Source organism: Helianthus annuus, chromosome 11 (assembly GCF_002127325.2).
Source record: "Helianthus annuus cultivar XRQ/B chromosome 11, HanXRQr2.0-SUNRISE, whole genome shotgun sequence".
NCBI classification, from domain to species: Eukaryota; Viridiplantae; Streptophyta; class Magnoliopsida; order Asterales; family Asteraceae; genus Helianthus; species Helianthus annuus.
In genome coordinates this window covers 443053-463138 of record NC_035443.2, presented here as the reverse complement: position 1 = coordinate 463138, position 20086 = coordinate 443053, and the positions used below count along the sequence as shown (strand labels likewise).

Below are 20086 nucleotides of genomic sequence, written 5' to 3'. Positions count from 1 at the left end.
TAATCAAAGACATGAATTGTTTATGCACTTGAAGCAAATATGAAGGTTTAATCCATGAAAACAAGTTTGATGCACAATATTCAAAAGAACATGGCTGTGATGAGTAGTGATACATAAATTGGATGCTAAAAGATTACCGTTTGATGCAATTAAAAAGAAAAGAAATATATAGAAAGGAAAATCTCGTTTATTTAAAACTTGTTCAAATTATAATACCAGATTTTTTTTTTTTTTTTTCATTCTTAGTAGAAAGTACAAGGGGTGTAAAATATGTAAAGAGTAACATATATATAAAAAAAATGCACCAGCCGGGAATCGAACCCGGGTCTGTACCGTGGAAGGGTACTATTCTACCACTAGACCACTGGTGCTACTGATTTAAGTAGATAGATTGATAATATATGAATAGAAGATGTATTTGCCCCACACACTATTAATGACATCTTAGGTAGTAAAGTAGTTGTTAGGTAATTGATTATAGTTAGATAACTTTTTTAAGACAATCACTCTTATAGTAACGAAATGATTTGTAATGTATCACATGACTAAGCTAGCTAGATAACGTCTCTTGAAATCTAAAGATTATGTATGTAATGAAGGTTAAGCCTATTAGAAGAGTTATGTTTGTTCTCTATATAATATAATATAATAATCCTAGTCATGGACTCTGTATTTACAACTTTATATAGTTTCATAACTATAAAAAATGTATGTATTGACACCACCTGGTCGATTTGTTGTTGCTAGCTTGATGAAATTGCATGTAGCAGAGTAAGAAAGTGTTGTTTATAATTATCAGATTAAATTTTGTTGTAATCAAATAAAATTATTTTAAAAAATAACTTAATTTATAGTGCCAAAACTTTCATGACTTGGTAAAATACAATAACAAAAATAATTAATATATATATATATATATATATATATATATATCAAATTTGATCGTGTTTAAAAAGGAAAAAAAAACACTCATTTTTATTGTGTAATTTGTTTGATTTAACTATTAAACATATAGTCAAGTATTTTTTTAAATAAAAAACTGTTTTCTTGAATTTTGGTTTGTGTCTAGCGTGTCTTGGTGTGGGAACTAGTAGTAGTGGTGTATATTTACCGCATGTCCGACTAAGAAATCTGGAGAATAGAGAGTTTTGGAATTACCTAGATATAGTAGTAAGAGTCATACCAATAGAGATGACAAAAAGAACATGAGCTCGACGAGTATACCATAACTCAAACGTTCGGGACGGGTATACCAGAAACTGTCAAGTATGGGATCAAGTATGAGATTGAAAAAGGTATATTTTATGGGGATATGTATGTATGTAGTTTATCGTATTTCAATTTATTGTAATTGTTAGAAACATAAAATTATACAAAAATAAGAATGGAAAAAATAAATATCCGACGGGTAGGCCCAAATTGTTAGAAACATAAAATTATAGTCCATATATGAGACATAGTTTTACTATGGAGGGGAGGAAGAGTAGAGGTAAGCCCAATTTGACTTGGGTTGAGTATATTATGTATATTGGCAAGAGTTGCACATCTCTAAGAATATGATCCAATATAAGAGTTCATGGAGATGTAGAACTAAAGGTAAGGGCTTTTAGTAGGGTACATATATGTCTTAGCTTTATTTTAGGCTTTTAGATTTTTCTACACTTTAGGTGGACTTTGCATGTAATTGTCTTCTTGTATCTATATTCCATGATGGTATTGATGTGCCATCATTCATACATATTTTCAAGATATGTTTATCCTCATATTTTTTACTTCTTTGAATGCAATTTCACACAATTCGATACTTAATAGCTTCTTTTGTGAATATGCGGTAGCGTTGGGCATCTCGATGATAAATGAGTGAAAAACAAAATAAAATCAAGAAAACCACCTAGTAAAGCCAACGTGCATCATGGATATAAAAAATTTAGGGTTTTAAACTTGCAAAACATAAACGAGTATTTACCGAAATGTCAATGTGGAATGGACTCGAAAATCATCGGGAATCTTTAATTGTGTGTTTTTTGGAGGTGTATAGGATGACAATCGAACCCGAACCTAGAGGTGCACAAGAAAACCGTACCCGGAATTAGACCCGGTAAAAAAACCTGGAACCGGTTTTTTTAATACCCGGTATTCTGTATCCGAAACCGAAACCAAACATACCTGTAGGGTATAGATAGGGTAAAAAATGCAGCCCGGCCCTGAGAATTCGTGTACCCTGTTCGAGCTTGAAAAGCCCTTAGGCCTTAACGAAATTGGGTATTGGGCTCACTAAATGTCTAAACCTAATGCCAATGGGCTAATAACTAATCTAAGCCATAAGAATAGTTTTGTAAGTGAGCCTATGTTGGTGTTTGTTTGGGTATACCCTATTAAAAAAATTTCTTTTACATATACATATCGGGTTTTTTTTAAATAATGTGCCCTTCGAAATATCAGGCCCTGGCAGGTGATCTTCCCTGCCCACCCTCAGGGCCGCCCTTGCAAAAATGCAATAGAGTCTTAAAAAAACGTAAAAGTAGGTACTAAAAAACTCGGAAATAAGGTATAGAAAAACCCGAAAATAAGGTATATTAATGCCCGATTTCTTAAGAACCGGAACCAGGCACATAGGGTATGGTTTTTTGTCAAATAACTGGAACTGAACAGGTTATAGCGATATCTTGTTCGAACCTTTAAAACGAGAAATCAAAACCGATTCCATAACCGGAACCAGTTATTAAAAATACCCGGTTGGTGCACCTCTACCCAAACCAGATGGGTAAACTCGAAACCCCAAACTTTTAAGACAGGTATAAGGTAGGGTAATCGAGTATGGGATTATTTTTTATTTTATTTTTCGAGGGTATAGAGCACATATGGGATTTATTGATATACCTGTTTACCCGACCCGATAACGTATACCCGTTTACCCGATTATATACCTACAATAACTTCCTTTTTATTAATTTTAACTATGTCATATATATGATATGCCCTTAAATTACATAGTTTTCTTTGTTCTTTTCCTTTTTATTGCACCACATTTCATACCTTTCGAAAATATCACGAATGGCGTACACGATTTGCTGAAAACCATATATTGTCTTCAAGATTGGCATACGCTTTATTTGTAATATTTCGGCAACATCCAAATTGCAATTGACTAATAGTTACATGATATATACCTTAAGAGTTTTGGGTCGGGCATGCCCAACGGTTATTCTTTATAAATTAACGCGGGTATACCCACTACCCAACAAGTAATTACCAGATAAAAACCCTACATGTATATGGTCGAGATTACCCAAACCTGCCCCATTTCCATCCCTAAATAGGGGACGGTTGGCTTATAGGCGCCTGAAAGTGGGTACGACTGTACTCACTTAAGTGGGTACGGGTCGTACCTAGGTCAAGCAAGCCCACAATATGCCATTTTATTGCACAAAAGTAATGGTTACAACTGGAAACCCTAAAATATTACTGTCTACTCCATTTTGGAGATAAATTAAGGCTCAGGATGCCTCCTGGTAGCGCTAGATGAGTCTTCAGACGAACTCCCAATCGAACTTCTACCAAACCATGACTAGTGAGCCTTCCTCACTATCAGGTGGCTTCTCATTAATGATTTTTCTCTCCTATTCCTTTCAAGATGATGTGATAAACTCCAAAAACAATGACATCTTCAGTGTGGGTCAGCATGGTAATCCATTGTTGGAACAATATTAACCACTTGGATTGAATTCGTTTCCTTTCAATGAAACTCCTTTTTTAAAACTTTTTTCCAATGTGGTCTAATTTTGTGGTGCTTGATCTTAACATTTTTTCCGACTATGGTTGTATCACTTATAACATCACTTCTGACATTCCCATCCCCACAATTATCTTCTTGGATAGGTGTCACCTCTTTAGATTTTTCTAAATCCTCAATCACTTCTTTGGGAGTTATTAGCTTTTCAGTCACCTCATCAGGTGGTTTCCCAAAGATTAATTGTTCTAATTCTTTAATGTCTTTTTCAGCAAGTTAAAGTTTTTGTTCCTCCCATATACCAATGGTAGATTCAGAAATTCATCCTTCAATTATTCTTACCATGACATACTTGATTCACATTTGCTTTCTAATTCATGATGGTTAGGAATTCTCATAGTCTCAATTAAGTATGTTGTCGCCTTCAAGTGTTCCTTGTGGTTGGTGGAGTTAGTCTTGATGTTAAACAATATCTTATTATCATCAACTCTATTGTTCCTTCATAAACATCAATCAAGGCTCTAGGATGTCCTAAGATTAAAAGAACTCTTGTATCCACGTCCATGTCCAAGATGATGAAAATTGCAAGGAGTACAAATTCACTAGTCTTGACCATCACATTTTTCACAATACACCGAGGGTGTTTCGCCGATGTGTTAGCAAGCTATATACTCATATGTGTAGGTGAAAGATCACTTAAACCTAACTTGGCAAACATTAAATAAGGCATCGGGTTAATGCTCTCGCCAAGGTCAACTAACGTGTTATTAACCGATACTTTACCTATCTCACTAGGAAGGGTAAAACTTCGCGAATCAAATAACTTCTCATGTAAATTTCTCATGGTGAATGGTAGAGAATTCTTCATTAAGCTTCATGTTTGAAACCTCTTCAAGTTTTTTCTTGTTAGATAACAATGTTTTAAGAAACTTGACATAATTATACATATGCATTAATGCATCAATGAATAGGAGATTGATATGTAAGGATTTGAAAAGTTAAAGGAACTTCTCATATTATTCTTCCATTTTGTCATTTTTAGCCTACATGGATACAAAATACAAGGTTTGTACTCATGCACTGGATTCTTTCCTTATTCACAAGCTACTCTTTCTCAAGTGCTTTTTTTCCACATGTGGTTCTTCTTGAACTACCCCCTTTGAAACTCCATGCTTAATAACGAGATATTGAGTGGTCTCCACTGCTATTCATGATAACTTTTACTTGAGCAGTGGGGTTTTGCCTCATAATCCCCCTGGTGGTCTTTCAGAGATTTGTTGAGCCAGTTAGTCTATGCGTTTCTCAATATTCTAAATTGAGCTCCTTTTTGCTTTAGTTCAGTCTTAGTGTTAGGTGTCTTTGTATCATTTTCCTTCGTGTACTTCTTCGATATATATTCAAGGTTTGATTGTTCTTGTTATTCCCTAAATTTAACCGTTGATTAAATCCTCGTGGAGACGTGTTCCTATAAGGGTTGTTTTGCTATCTCCTTGATTTCCATTGAACAAGACATCCTCAGTACCTCCTCCGAAAGGATAAACGTTAGCATCATGATCCCCTCCACATGTTATGCAACTTTCAGTTATGGTGGGGCCCTTCTTTGCAAAGAATCGCTCCATTTGAATGGCAAGTGTCCCTACCTTTGATTAAGTGCAACATTTGCATCAACTTGATGGATACCGGTCCTCTTGACTTGAGCAAGCTTTCAAGATGCTTGATAGTCATTTGTAGCTCGTTTCTCGATTAACGCATACGCGTTAGTAGGAGTTAAAACACTAAATACACCAGTGATGTTTGTATCAACAGTTTGATCTAATATCGCCTTCTGGTATGGAGAGCTAAAAAAGAAGTTTATATGGAAGCTCCACCTGGATTCATGGAAAACTTTAAGACAAAGGAAGTATGCCATTTAAAAAATCTATCTATGGGCTTAATCAATCTCTTCGGTCATGGTTTGGCAAATTTACTCTAGCAACGAAATGATATGGATCTCAACAAAGTAAATCTGACCACACATTATTTCTTAAATGAAGATGTAAACTTATCACTTGTTTGATTATATATGTTGATGACATGATTAGTACAGATAATGATGAGGAAGAAATGAAGAAGTTAAGGACAAGTTCGTTGAAAGGAAAGACTTGGGAAGACTTAAATATTTCCTTGGAATTGAAGTACTAAGGTCTAAACAAGGGAACTCTATATGTCAAAAGAAATATGTGCTTGACATTCTTGCCAAGACAGGAATGATCGACTACAAGCATGTTGACACTCCAATGATGATTAACCTTAACCATAAACTTTGTATCGAAGAAAAAGTAAAATTGGTAGATAAAGAGATATACCAATGCCTATTAGGCAAACTAATATATATCTCACACTCGGTTGGACATTGCTTATGTTGTTGGAGTGGTAAGTCAGTTTATTCATCAACCTCAAGATGAACACATGAATGCAGTATGGCGAATCATCAGGTGTATCAAAGGAACAGCTAGGCATGGCATTATTTTTCAAACCATATGGGCATCTAGAGATTCTTGGGTACACCAACGCAGACTGGGAGGTTACAAAGGAAACAAAAGATCTATATAAAGTTGTGGTGAATTTCACCACAACTGGAGGGAATCTTGTGACTCGAATGGGGTACAATAGATATTATATGGAAACACAAACTTATGATTGAAATTGATTTTCCTCCCAACAAAATCAGTAAACTGGTGTGTGATAACAAAGCAGCAATCCAAATTTCAATAAAACCAGTTCCAAACAATGGACGAAGCATGTTGAAATTGATAGGCACTTCACCAAAGGGAAGCTTGAAGTATGGATTATAGAGCTTCCTTTTGTCCGATTTGAAGTCCAATTAGCCAATATACTAACAAAATCCGTTAACAGAAGGATTTTTAGCAAATGTCTTGATAAGTTAAGTATTGAAGATCCCACTACTCAACTTGAGAGGGGGAGGGGGGTTAGAAAAATAAATATTTAAAAAATTATATGATCAACATTAACATCATTTCCATATTTGAGAGATCATGACAACCATTGATGATTGCCAATTAAGAGTCGTTTGTCATATCTAGAAGAATTACATCCTTACATTTTTTCTTTTACTTAGCGGCTGTTTGTTTACCTCTTAATGGGGCTCTTAATAATTCAGACCTCTTACTGTTCAGCACTTAATGGTTCAGACTGTTTGTTTCACGAGCAAATGTCTGAATGGTTCAAACATTTGCCTCTGAATGGTTAAGAATTATACAGAGTCTGAATGGTTAAGACCTCTAATCTGAATTGGTCAGACATTTGCCTCTGAACGATTAAGCATTATATTGGCTCTTAATGGTTTAGACCTCTTACTGGTTCAGCACTTATTGATTCAGACATCTTACTCGTTCAGCACTTAACCATTCAGTAGTTGCCAAACAACCCCTTACACTATGTATTCAACTATTATATCTTCTATCTAGTGTAAAACCTAACAATCAATTCAATCATTTGAACTTTTTAGTTTGGCACAAAGAGTTCCTTTGATGTGGTCTTTCCATCTCATGATGTGATACCCTATATACCATACTATGTAAAATCACTTCAAGTATTATATTATACGTCAAGGGGATTCGAAGGCAAAGTGATATCTATCTCTGATTGATTGCCTTCACCCTCTATTATTTTTGTTTTTATTTCATTTATGTTTATTTGCTTTTACTTGTACAAAACCCTCACTTTCTAATGGACTGTACAACAATATGGATTGAGTAGGGGAGCCACCAAGGCCATGGATCCATGATTAGTTTTCACCACACCACACAAGTCACAATATGTACACTTGTTTTTGCCATAGTGAAAACCATTTGTTTGAATTTAAAACAAAGATTTGTGTCAAAAAAAAAAAACTTAAACAATATATACACATTCCACGCATCAATCAACTCGCCACGATTCCATCAACATCATCCCTTCTAGTGGTGATAATGGAGATTGTAAATATAGCAAAAAGGGGCTTTGAAGATGTTACTATGCAAGATCGATACACTACACTCAGCAGGATCGTCCCCAAGAATGATCAAAAAAAACTTTTGGGCCTCGTGTGAGACGAAAAAATTGGTCCCCTCCCTATAATATAAACTTATCAATTATATATACAAAAACCGCAATACAACAATAAGTGATTAATTGTTATAAAATAAACAAAACAATAGTGGTGTAACAAAATGATCGAACTAACTTACTTAAGCAAATCATGAGGCTCTCATAACATTTTTGGAAGTAAAGTTCTCAATCAAAATCAGTAAATCACACAAGTACATAACCATACTTAAAGTTTAAACATAGATATTAGTTCATCTTGCATAAATATTAATATTTAAAGGCTAATTCTAAATCTAAACTTTGACATTTTAACTTTCAATCTTTAAAACATACAAAGCACACAATCAAACATGACAAAAAAACATCATTTATCAAGCAATGGCGTCAAAAATCAAAATTTTACATTCAAATTCGCAATTTCATACCTGATTAGTGATTTGTGAAGCAAGAATGCAATTGCAAACCCTAAGTGGATTTTGTGTTGGATTCGGTGTAGCTTCTGATTCTGAAAACGAAATATTGCAAGAATGGAAACCCAATCGCTGATGATGATCGAAACCCCGAATGGCTGGTGCGTTGTTCTGCGATGTCGTTGGGAGTGGGAAACCCTAATCCTTGTTTATGTTTTAGCACCCATCCTTGTTATTATTTTAATTGGGTTTGAAATTGGGACTTAAATGAAGAATTTGGCCATTTACAGATTTGGATAAGTTATCATATAGGTAAATAGGAGGGTTTTTTATTAGAAAAAGACATATCGAAAACATATCATTTATTGAACATATTGCATAAGAAGTATTCGAAATGATCAATACAATTTTCTTTAGCCAATTTTTATGATTATCTTTGTTGAATTCAAACGATAGCAAAAGAAGAAAACAATTGTAAAGATGAACCGTGAAAATGGGATCATGGGTACTGCCTGGAAATCATGATTAGCTAAGAAAAATGAAATGCTAAGACTGGAGAGTGTGGTTGGAGTCCCCTAGGGGCTTTATCAGGCCACGTAAGCGACACGTAGGATCCATGGTGTGGATGGAGCCCTCTTTAATTTGCATGGTGTGGATGAAGCCTCCTATTAAACAAAATTAAAAAAAATAGATTTCATTGGATTAAATCTAGTGGGCCTCACCTGAACCTTTTATTTTTGACGTTAACATGATGGAGCCCTTTGTATAACGCCCCCCCCCCCCTTTTAAATCTCTGGGTGTGGAGGTATAGCGCCCCGAGGTGCTATAGTTGATGACCTGGGCTGGATGACACCCCCTGTTGGAGCTCAATTTTAGAGAGAGAAACACAAGAGAGAGAGAGAGAGAGAAAAGACCCAAAAACCAAGCTAACTTCCATTAACAGACTTTCAACCATTTATAACAGCATTTACAATGACTGACTAACACTAAGGACCCTGAACTATTACAGAATTGACATTTTAGTCCCTGAACTTATTACAGCAACAAACCACTGATATAACTATCCACTGCTACATATCAACTAACCCCTGATATAACTAATGACCTTACACTAACCACTGATATAACTATCCACTGCTACATATCAACAGTGTTTTCTAATCTAACAATACTTCCCCCTCAACAACATACTTGTCCTCAAGTATCAAAATCTGGAAATCTCAAACGAAAATCATCCAAAAACTCCCATGAAGCATCAGAAGCCGGCAACCCAGCCCAATGAACCAAGACTTTGATAGCCACCTTAGAATTCCTCTTAACCATTTTTCTGTCCAATATAGCTTGAGGTTGTAGGCTAAAACGTGGTGCTATAGGCAGTGGTGTAGGAGCAATAAGTGGTCCAGTAGCAGCCTTCAACAAGGACACATGAAAGGTATGATGGATTTGAGCATCTGGTGGTAAATCCAACTTATAAGCAGCCTTGCCCACCTTCTGAATAATCAGAAATGGTCCATAAAACTTAGGGCTCAATTTAGTGTATCTGTTGGCTCTTAAAGTAGATTGCACATAAGGATGTAATTTCACAAACACCCATTGTCCCACATCAAAGTTCCTGTCTGACCTATGCAGATCTGCCTGCTGTTTCATTCTGTTTCTTGCCCTTGACAAATTGAACTTCAGCACTTGCAGCACATTTTCTCTTTCCAAAAACAGTTGTTCCACAGAAGCCACATTTGTATCATAGGGTATAAATGGAACATGTAAAGGTGGTATCATTCCATATAAGGCTTGAAAAGGGGACATACCAATGGCAGAGTGGAAGGAAGTATTATACCACCATTCAGCTAAAGATAAAAACTTTGGCCATTCTTTAGGAACTTCCATCACCATACACCTCAAATAGGTCTCCAAGCACCTGTTTAAGACTTCTGTTTGGCCATCAGTTTGCGGATGGTAAGAAGTTGACATAGCAGACACAATGCCTTGGAGTTTAAGAAATTCTTGCCAAAAATTGCTCATGAATAATGTATCCCTATCAGAGATTATGGTCTGTGGACAGCCATGCAGTTTGAAAATATTATCCAAAAAGAGTTGAGCTAATTGAGAAGCTGAGTAGGGATGCACCAGGGGTAAAAAATGAGCATACTTGGTGAACCTGTCCACAATTACCCAAATGGATTCCTTCCCATTCACTTTAGGTAACCCTGAAATGAAATCATTGTCAAATCACTGAAAACAGTTTGAGGAAGAGGTAAGGGCTGCAACAACCCAGGTGATGCTATTGGTTCATACTTGGCTTTTAAACACACATTGCACTGTTTAATGAAATTTCTCACATCTTTAGCACATCTGGACCAAGTAAAGTACTGTTTGATTCTCCTATAACTAGGAATGAACCCAGAATGCCCTCCAAGAGTTGAGCTGTGGTAAAGAGTAATAATCTCCTGCCTTAACTGCTGATCACAACCAATGACAATCCTATTTTTCTTCAACAATTTATGGCCATCCCAAACAAAATTTTTGACTATTTTACCCTCAGTTAACTTCTTCATTATATCCTGCAAGTTTAAGTCAGATTTCCATGAAGCTTCAATTTTTTTCCATAATAAGGGTTCCACAGCACTTAATCCCATCTGTAACAAGCACATACCCTGCTTCCTTGATAATGCATCAGCTACTTTGTTCTCACACCCCTTTTTGTATTCAATCTCATAGTTGTACCCCATAAGTTTGGACAGCCAAGTATGTTGTAAAGGGGTAACAACCTTTTGTTCTAACAGATGCTTCAAACTTTTTTGATCAGTTCTGATAATGAACTTATTGATGATCAAATAATGATGCCAATTCTTGACTGCCATCAGAATTGCTAGGAGTTCCTTTTCATAAACAGATAGACTCTGTTGTCTGGCTGATAAGGCTTTACTCATGTAAGCCAGTGGGTGTCCTTTTTGCATTAGCACTGCCCCAATACCTTTAGATGATGCATCAGTTTCTAGAATAAAAGGTTCATTAAAGTTTGGTAAAGCTAACACAGGATAGTGAATCAAAGCATTTTTGAGCTCATTAAAAGCTTGAGTAGTTTCCTCAGTCCATTTGAAAGCATCTTTTCTCAACAAATCAGTTAAAGGCTTAGCAATTGAACCAAAACCTTGAATAAAGCGCCTGTAATACCCTGCTAACCCCAGGAAGCCCCTTAACTGTTTGACTGTCTCTGGAAAAGGCCAATCTTTGATGGCCATTATTTTTGTTGGATCAGTTGAAACCCCTTCCTTTGATATGATATGCCCCAAGTAATCTATTCTTGAACCAGCAAAAGAACACTTAGACTTTTTAGCTAGCAAAGCATGTTGTCTAAACAACAGAAACACTTGTGACAGATCCTTCACATGCTGATGTAGATCAGAACTGAATACCAGAATATCATCAAAGAACACAAGAACACATTTCCTGATGAGATCCTTAAAAACTGAATTCATTAAAGCCTGGAAAGTGGCTGGGGCATTAGTAAGGCCAAATGGCATTACTAAGAATTCGAATAACCCTTGATGGGTCCTAAAAGCTGTCTTGTGCACATCTTTATCATACATTCGAATTTGATGATAACCTGCCCTTAAATCCAGTTTTGAAAAAATAGTAGCCCCATGCAGTTCATCCAAAAGCTCTTCAATGAGAGGAATAGGATACCTGTTCTTAACTGTTGCATTGTTTAATTTCCTGTAGTCAATGCACATTCTCCAAGAACCATCCTTCTTTTTAACCAATACCACAGGAGATGCAAAGGAGCTTTGACTTTCCCTGATCACTCCTGAGTCTAACATTTCTTGAGTCATCTTTTCTATAACATCTTTTTGACCAGCAGGATATCTATATGGTCTCTGATTGATGGCAGCTTCTTCATTGGTGAGGACAATTTTATGATCACATTGCCTTGAAGGAGGCAACTGAGTGGGTTCTTGAAAAATATCTTCAAACTGTTTCAACAAAGTTTGTATTGCATCATCTTGTACAATATCTTGTATTGCAGGTTCTAATTGATTCCTATCATTATTTTGATCCTGGATACTAAACAATTGACAAGAAGCTACAGCAGACTTCTTGTTGATCATATCATTGCACTTTTCAGCTGAACAAAGAGTAAGTGTATTATTATTATCCAAACCCTTCAACTCAAAAGCTAAATGACCCACTTTATGTAACGCCCTGCGTTTTCAAACTTCCTACATTTAGAAACCTTACGTGAAATTCTAACTTTGGAAATCTTGTGTTCTTATAACCATTCTTTCATTGTAATCGTTGTAAAATACGGAACTTGCTTCGTAAATAAAACTTGTACATTACACTTTTTACCTAGTTAAATCATGTTTTATTTCATATTTCACCTTGTTACAAGTTAGGGGAAACATTGTTGCACATTATTACACAACTTAACTAACAAAATTACTCATTATAATGTTTTAAAAAAATAAAAAAATAAAGAAATATGGCAGCCCCAATTCAGCAAAATTCAGCCCATATAGTTGGGTTTTGTGGGCTAGTTTCAAGGTGTAAACCCTTCTAAACACTTCCAAAGCCCAACCCATTGAAACCCTAATCCTTCCCCCTATAAATACCACTTATAACCAGCCTACCTACCACTTTTGCAACCCTAAAAACTCACAAAACATCCACCAAACCGTAGCTGAAAGCAAGGGTTCGAGTAGATTGACACCCCTTCACGAAAATGAGCATAACTCACTCAATTCTTATCCGATTCACTCGATTCTTTTTCCTACTTGCTTGTATAATCATGGGGTTCGATTCCTAGACTTCTCCTTGGAGAAATCAGACCTGGAAATGCCCCGAAATAGTCCATAAACTTTCTGTTTGTTTTTATGTTCATCAAAAACTTGTTTAAACCTATGCAACTTGTGTCCAACACATCTCATACCTATGTCCTAATGCTTACAACTTATCCCATGGTTGGTTAAGCTTAAAAACAAGGTTGAGACATTTAAAATCAGAGGATTAAACCTCATAAACTTGGTGTTTTGTTTAGGGTTTTTAACCCACAAGTCATGTCAAACTTTGTCTTTGATACATGAGTGATTATGGAACAACTTGGGTTGTCCAAACATACAATCCTCACATGATTTGATGATTTCTCTTAGTTAGTGTGTATATTTCTTATTCTTTATTGTATGTTCATGACCCTCCTTGGTTGTTTTTTTACATCAAGTGTAGTGGTGAACACATAGAGGTGCCTAAATGGAAGACTTGATCTTCCTACCTCCTACATGACTTCTATGACATTTAGAGGTACCAAAATGAAGATTTTAATCTTCTACCTCATGCTTGAACTATTGGACATATATTATATAACCTAAATATATTATTCGAATAATCGAATCTTTGATGATGAACTAGTGTTCATATGTCGGGGTACTAGATTACATCATCCTAGACTATGATAACTTGTCACGATTCTAATGGAACCTTGTTCCATGAAAACATCTAAACTCCTTCGAGTTTCCTAGTGTCAAGAACAAGCATCATATGTACTAAATGATTATTTTCCATGTTATTCTCATATCTTATTTTTACGTTGTTTTAAACACCGAATCTCGACTCTAAACATACTTGAACTTTAACCCTTATACATTCGGACTCTAAATCTCTACTCGTCAACAATTGGATAATCGGAAAACATATGCAAACTTTGTGAGTATACTCGTATTCCCCCTTTTTACTTTTAACACTTTTGGGGTGTAACATGTTTACCTATTGAAACTTACACATGAACTTTTGTCTAAACACATGAACATTCCTATAACATGCTTGTATATGTGATGGCTTGATACTTTAAATTTGGGTGATTCTTATGTGTAGAACTTATCATTAACTTCGTACGAGCCAAACCTTGACATATGTAGCGCTATAGGATTAACGACCCGCCTCTACTGAAACTTTGGTTATGTCATGAGCAAGTTGCGTTTTCTTGGTTTGATATGTTAGACACATGCCATATTTAATGTTTATCTTGAATCGCATGCTTGCTATGAGGGATTGTTCACATTTTTATCTTATGCTATGTACGTACCAAACTTGTATACTCGCCTTTGCTTTTGCATTGAATTATTTTAAACATGTTACAGGTTGATGAGGATGATGCTAAGAAAAGAAGTAGCGTTGATGCCTAGATACACATATAGACGTTAGGGTTTAATATGTTGTATCAAATTTTGTTATGTTATCATGTTGTTATGTTAAACTTGTTGTATTTGAATTTCTTGTAATGTTGACTATTTGAAGTTATGAAATGAAATGAAATTTGGATTTTCTAAATATTGTCACAAATAGCGTTATGATGTCTCTAGCAATCTTCACACTTCGTCTCATCCCGATGTTTCCGCCATTGGTTGGGGTGTGACAGATTGGTATCAGAGCCATAACTATAGGGAATTAGGAAAAGTAGGAATGCTTTCACCTAGTCTATAGTGACAATAATTGATTTAAATTCAAATTTCGGGATGAGACGAAGTGTGTAGATTGCTCAAAACGTCATAACACTATGTGACAATAATTGATTTAAATTCAAATTTCATTTCAAAACTAGATGTCATACATAATTCAAAAGGAAATAACAACTTTGTTTCATAACATAACATAACAAACAAAATGATAGATTAATCTAGGTGTGTATCTAGTCCACCCTAAACTTGTTTCATGAATCATCCATACTTCAAAAATCAACCTGCAACATGTATTAAAATAGAGTTTCAATGCAAAAGCAAAGAGCGAGTATACAAGTTTGTTTACATAGCATAATAGAATAACAACTCATATCCAACATGAACATAATAAAATAGTTTAAACGTGCTAGTTTACGTAGTCCAAGTGATAGCCCAAGTTTCCCAATGCGTTTAAAGTACCTAACCCAAAGTTTAACGGGAGGTATATATGTCTCCTCCTAACAATACCCCAAAGACTAACGGGGAGGTGCATTACTCCTATAGCGCTACTATTGTTAAGGCGGAACTACACACAAGAATTAAACGTTCACAATGCACAAAATAGTCTCAAGATTCACAAGTTTCATGTTTCATGTTTAAATGGATAGAGTAAGTTTCAAATAAGTTTCAAGTGTCGTGTGTGTTTAATATAGAATACATGTTGCACCCAAAGTGTTAAAAGTAAAAATGGGTTCGAGTATACTCACGGTTTACAAGTGGTGACTTGAAGTTCCGAGAGCAAGTTTGTAGATGAGTTAGTTTGGAGCACCTTGTCCTTCTACACAAGGAAACGTAGGTGTGTGAGTTTGGCGTATACGGAAGATTATAGATTCGGAGTTTAAGATATAAAGAAAGTAACATAGGTGAAAATAATCATCTTGTACACATAACTCTTGTTCTTGACACTATTGAAACTCAAAAGAGTTGGTATGATTTCATGGATTCTAAGATCCATTAGAGTCGTAACAAGGGCATGGTCATAGATGATGTAACGTCCACTTAACAAATAACTATTAAGTCATCATCAAGTCTTAGTTACTTAGATGTTTACGTATAGAATAACTTAGATATTATATAGTTTTACAAGTCCTAAGATTCAAGCATGAGGTAGGAGATTAATGTCTCCATTTAGGTACCTCTTTGTGTCATAGAATACATACATGAGGTAGGAAGAACAAGCTTCCATTTAGGCACCTCTATTGTTCACCACTACGCTTGTTGTTATAAACGACAAGGAGGGTCATGAACATACAAGTATCAAGGTATAAACAACAACTAATTCTATAGTAAAACATCAAGTAATGAGTGGATTCTTATGAAGGATAGCCCAAGCTAATCCAACCATCACACATACATCAAGCTTCACACTTGAACACTACTTGTGGGTAAAACCCTAATTAAAACAGAAAGTTTATGAGGTTTTAACCTCTGATTTAGATGTCTCAACCATGCTTTTAAGCTTAACCAACCATGAGAGGGGTTGTAAGCATTAGGACATTGGTTTGAGATGTGTTTCACACAAGTTAGATGAAGTTTGCATAGGTTTGAAACAAAACAGAAAGTTTTAGTCCATTTTAGGGCAAATCCAAGCCTGATTCTTCCAAGGAAAAACCAAGGATTCAAACCCAAGGAAATAACAAAGCAATAGGAAGAAGAACCAAGTGATTTGGTTGAGAAATGAGCAAGTTACACTCACTTTTGTAAGTCTTCACGAATCTGTCCAAAACTCAGATTCTCAGCTGATTAGAGAGTAGTTTAGTGAAGATTAGAGAGTTGTGAAAGTGTCAAATGGGTTGGAGAAGGTGGGTATTTATAATGGAGGAGTTAGAAGGTGATTGGAGGTGATTAGAGGTGGATTAAAGGTGATTGGGTGGTTTAGGTTAATGGGATTTCGTGCACAAAGCTGGAAGAAAACACAATCTGCCGAAACAAGGGCCTCGCGTGACGCGAGGGACCTAGGTGTCACGCGGCGGGTATGGTCTCCCATCTTTCGTTTTGTGACACTTTAGTCCCTGAAGTTTGTTTTTAATCCCTTTTGGTGCAAACTTGAGAGTTTAGGGACTTGTTTTGATATAAAAGCATAGTATAAGGTGTAGTTAAGCATGATGATCATAACCAAAGTATATTTAAGCGTATAAGAGTCATATTCAAGTATCGTTCTCGTTCAAAAGACGTTCAATGCATAAGTTTAGATTAATTACAAGTTTCGCACATAGTTTCCAAGAATCACGATTAAACATAGACTGATTCACCAAATCGAACATACGAGTATACATAGAATGCGTTTAACATAGATGTAACAAAATATAAGCTTCATTAATGATCCAAGTCTCGATTTGATAAAGATTACAAGGAAAGAAACGATTACAAGAATACAAAGTTTCCAAAAATAGAATTATGAATCAAACTTTCTATAAATGGAAAGTACAAAATAGCCGGGCGTTACAGTCTCCCCTCCTTTAGGAAATTTCGTCCCGAAATTTAGGAAGACGTAGGGAAAAGATGAGGATACTTTGACTTCATATCCTTTTTGAGTTCCCATGTAAATTCAGCGCCGCGTTTTCCTTCCCATCTAACTTTGACGATAGGAATCTTGCTGCGCCTTAATAGCTTGACTTCTTGCTCAACGATTTCCACTGGTTTTTCCACAAAATGCATAGTATCGTTGATTTGAAGATCTTCGAGAGGAACTTGAAGTCCTTCATTAGCGAGACATCTCTTTAGGTTCGAGACGTGGAACGTTGGATGAACGTTGTTGAGCTCTTGGGGTAAGTCGAGTCGATAAGCCACCTTACCAATCCTTTCGAGTATCTTGAAAGGACCGACATAACGAGGGGCAAGTTTTCCCTTTTTACCAAAACGAACCACTCCTTTCCAAGGAGATACTTTGAGTAGGACATGGTCCCCAACGTTGGACTCCATTGGTTTTCGTCCCTTGTCAGCATAGCTCTTTTGACGATTTCGAGCCTTGAGCAGATTGTCGCGGATTTGGAGAATCTTATCCGTTGCCTCTTGTATGATCTCAGGGCCAGAAAAATGCTTATCACCAATCTCGTGCCAGCTTAAAGGAGATCGGCATTTGCGACCATACAATGCCTCGAAAGGAGCCATTTGAATACTAGAGTGGTAGCTATTGTTGTACGAGAACTCGATCAAAGGTAAATGCACATCCCAACTACCACCAAAGTCGATGACACAAGAACGGAGCATGTCCTCTAGGGTTTGGATAGTACGTTCGGTCTGTCCATCCGTTTGGGGATGAAAAGCCGTACTAAGATTCAAATGAGTACCCATAGCGGACTGAAAAGTTTGCCAGAGACGCGAAGTGAATCGACCATCACGGTCAGAAATGATGTCGAGAGGAACACCATGATGGCGTATGACTTCACTGGTATAGATACGAGCAAGTCGTTCAACCTTGAAATCCTCACGAATGGGAATGAATTGTGCGGACTTGGTCAAACGATCAATGACCACCCAAATACTATCGTAACCAGCAGGTGTACGAGGAAGTTTAGTTATGAAGTCCATCGCAATGCTATCCCATTTCCAAACAGGGATTTCAGGTTGTTCGAGTAGACCAGAAGGTCGTTGATGCTCGGCTTTGACTTTCGAACAGGTAAGACACTTGGAAACGTACACAGCAATGTCTCTCTTCATACCAGGCCACCAATAGGATGTACGTAGATTATGGTACATCTTGTCAGCGCCAGGATGAATTGAGTACCTAGATTTGTGTGCTTCGTTCATGATGAGATCACGAAGATTGTCGCGATCTGGGATCCAGACGCGATCACAACAATAAAGAAGACCATCAGGTTTTGAAACGAGTTGACTCTCAGATGCTCCACGTATTTCTACGGCCATGGAACCTTCATTGATAGATGAGTATTGCGCTTCACGAATACGATCGTGAAGATCGCTCGAGATATGAAAACAACGAATGACATCTACGTGAGCTTTACGACTAAGTGCATCGGCCACGACATTCGCCTTACCAGGGTGGTAGCGAATCTCGCAATCGTAGTCGTTAAGTAATTCCACCCAACGTCGCTGTCGCATATTGAGTTCCTTTTGGTCAAAGATGTGTTGCAGGCTCTTATGGTCAGTGAAAACCACACACTTAGTACCATATAGGTAGTGTCGCCAAATCTTTAACGCAAAAACAACTGCGCCAAGCTCGAGGTCGTGGGTAGTATAATTTTTCTCATGTATTTTGAGTTGGCGAGAGGCGTAAGCGATGACTTTGTCTCGTTGCATGAGCACACAACCAAGACCACGATTTGATGCATCACAATACACCACAAAATCATCATTCCCATCAGGGAGAGCGAGAATAGGAGCGTTACAAAGCAAGTCCTTGAGAGTTTGAAAAGATTCCTCTTGCTCAGGACCCCAAGCAAAAGGTTTCTCCTTTTGAGTCAACGAAGAGAGAGGAACGGCGATCTTTGAAAAATTCGAGATGAATCGACGGTAATAACCCGCCAATCCTAAGAAAGAACGGATTTCAGAAGGAGATTTAGGCGCGGTCCAATTCTTCACAGCTTCGATTTTTGAAGGGTCGACATGAATTCCTTTTTCACTAACGACGTGCCCAAGGAATTGAACTTCTTTGATCCAAAACTCGCATTTAGAGAACTTAGTGTATAAACGTTCACTACGCAAGAGTTCGAGTATAAGACGAAGATGACGCTCATGATCGGCTCGAGATTTAGAATAAATGAGGATATCGTCAATAAAGACGATTACGAAGCGATCAAAATAAGGTTTACAAACACGATTCATGAGGTCCATGAACACCGCGGGTGCGTTGGTTAAGCCAAAAGGCATAACCACGAACTCGTAATGTCCATAGCGAGTACGAAAAGCGGTTTTGGGAACGTCCTCTTCGAGGACTCGAAGTTGATGATAACCAGAACGAAGATCGATTTTGGAGAAACAGGTAGCGCCTTGGAGTTGATCAAAGAGATCGTCGATACGCGGAAGAGGGTAACGATTCTTGACGGTGAGTTTGTTGAGCTCACGATAATCGATACACATGTGAAAGGAACCATCTTTCTTTTTAACGAAGAGCACGGGAGCACCCCAAGGAGAGGTACTTGGACGAATGAAACCCTTCTCGAGGAGTTCTTGGAGTTGCGAGGATAATTCTTGCATCTCAGAAGGTGCAAGACGATAAGGAGCCTTGGCAACAGGAGTTGCGCCAGGTACGAGATCAATACGAAAATCAACGGATCGAGGAGGAGGAGGACCGGGCAAATCTTCAGGGAAGACGTCAGGGAAATCGCGCACCACTGAAACATCACTTAGGCTCTTTCCCTTGCTTTTTTCTTCCACAACGTGGGCTAAAAAGGCAAAGTACTGTTTGC

The 20086-nt window shown here is 37.0% G+C and overlaps 1 non-coding gene across 1 annotated transcript; it reads right to left on the bottom strand.

Moving 5' to 3' along the window:
- Positions 1-300: 300 nt before the first annotated feature.
- TRNAG-UCC lies at positions 301-371 on the bottom strand. Its single transcript has one exon. It is a non-coding gene; the product is annotated as a tRNA-Gly (tRNA).
- Between the last annotated feature and the right edge of the window lie 19715 nt (positions 372-20086).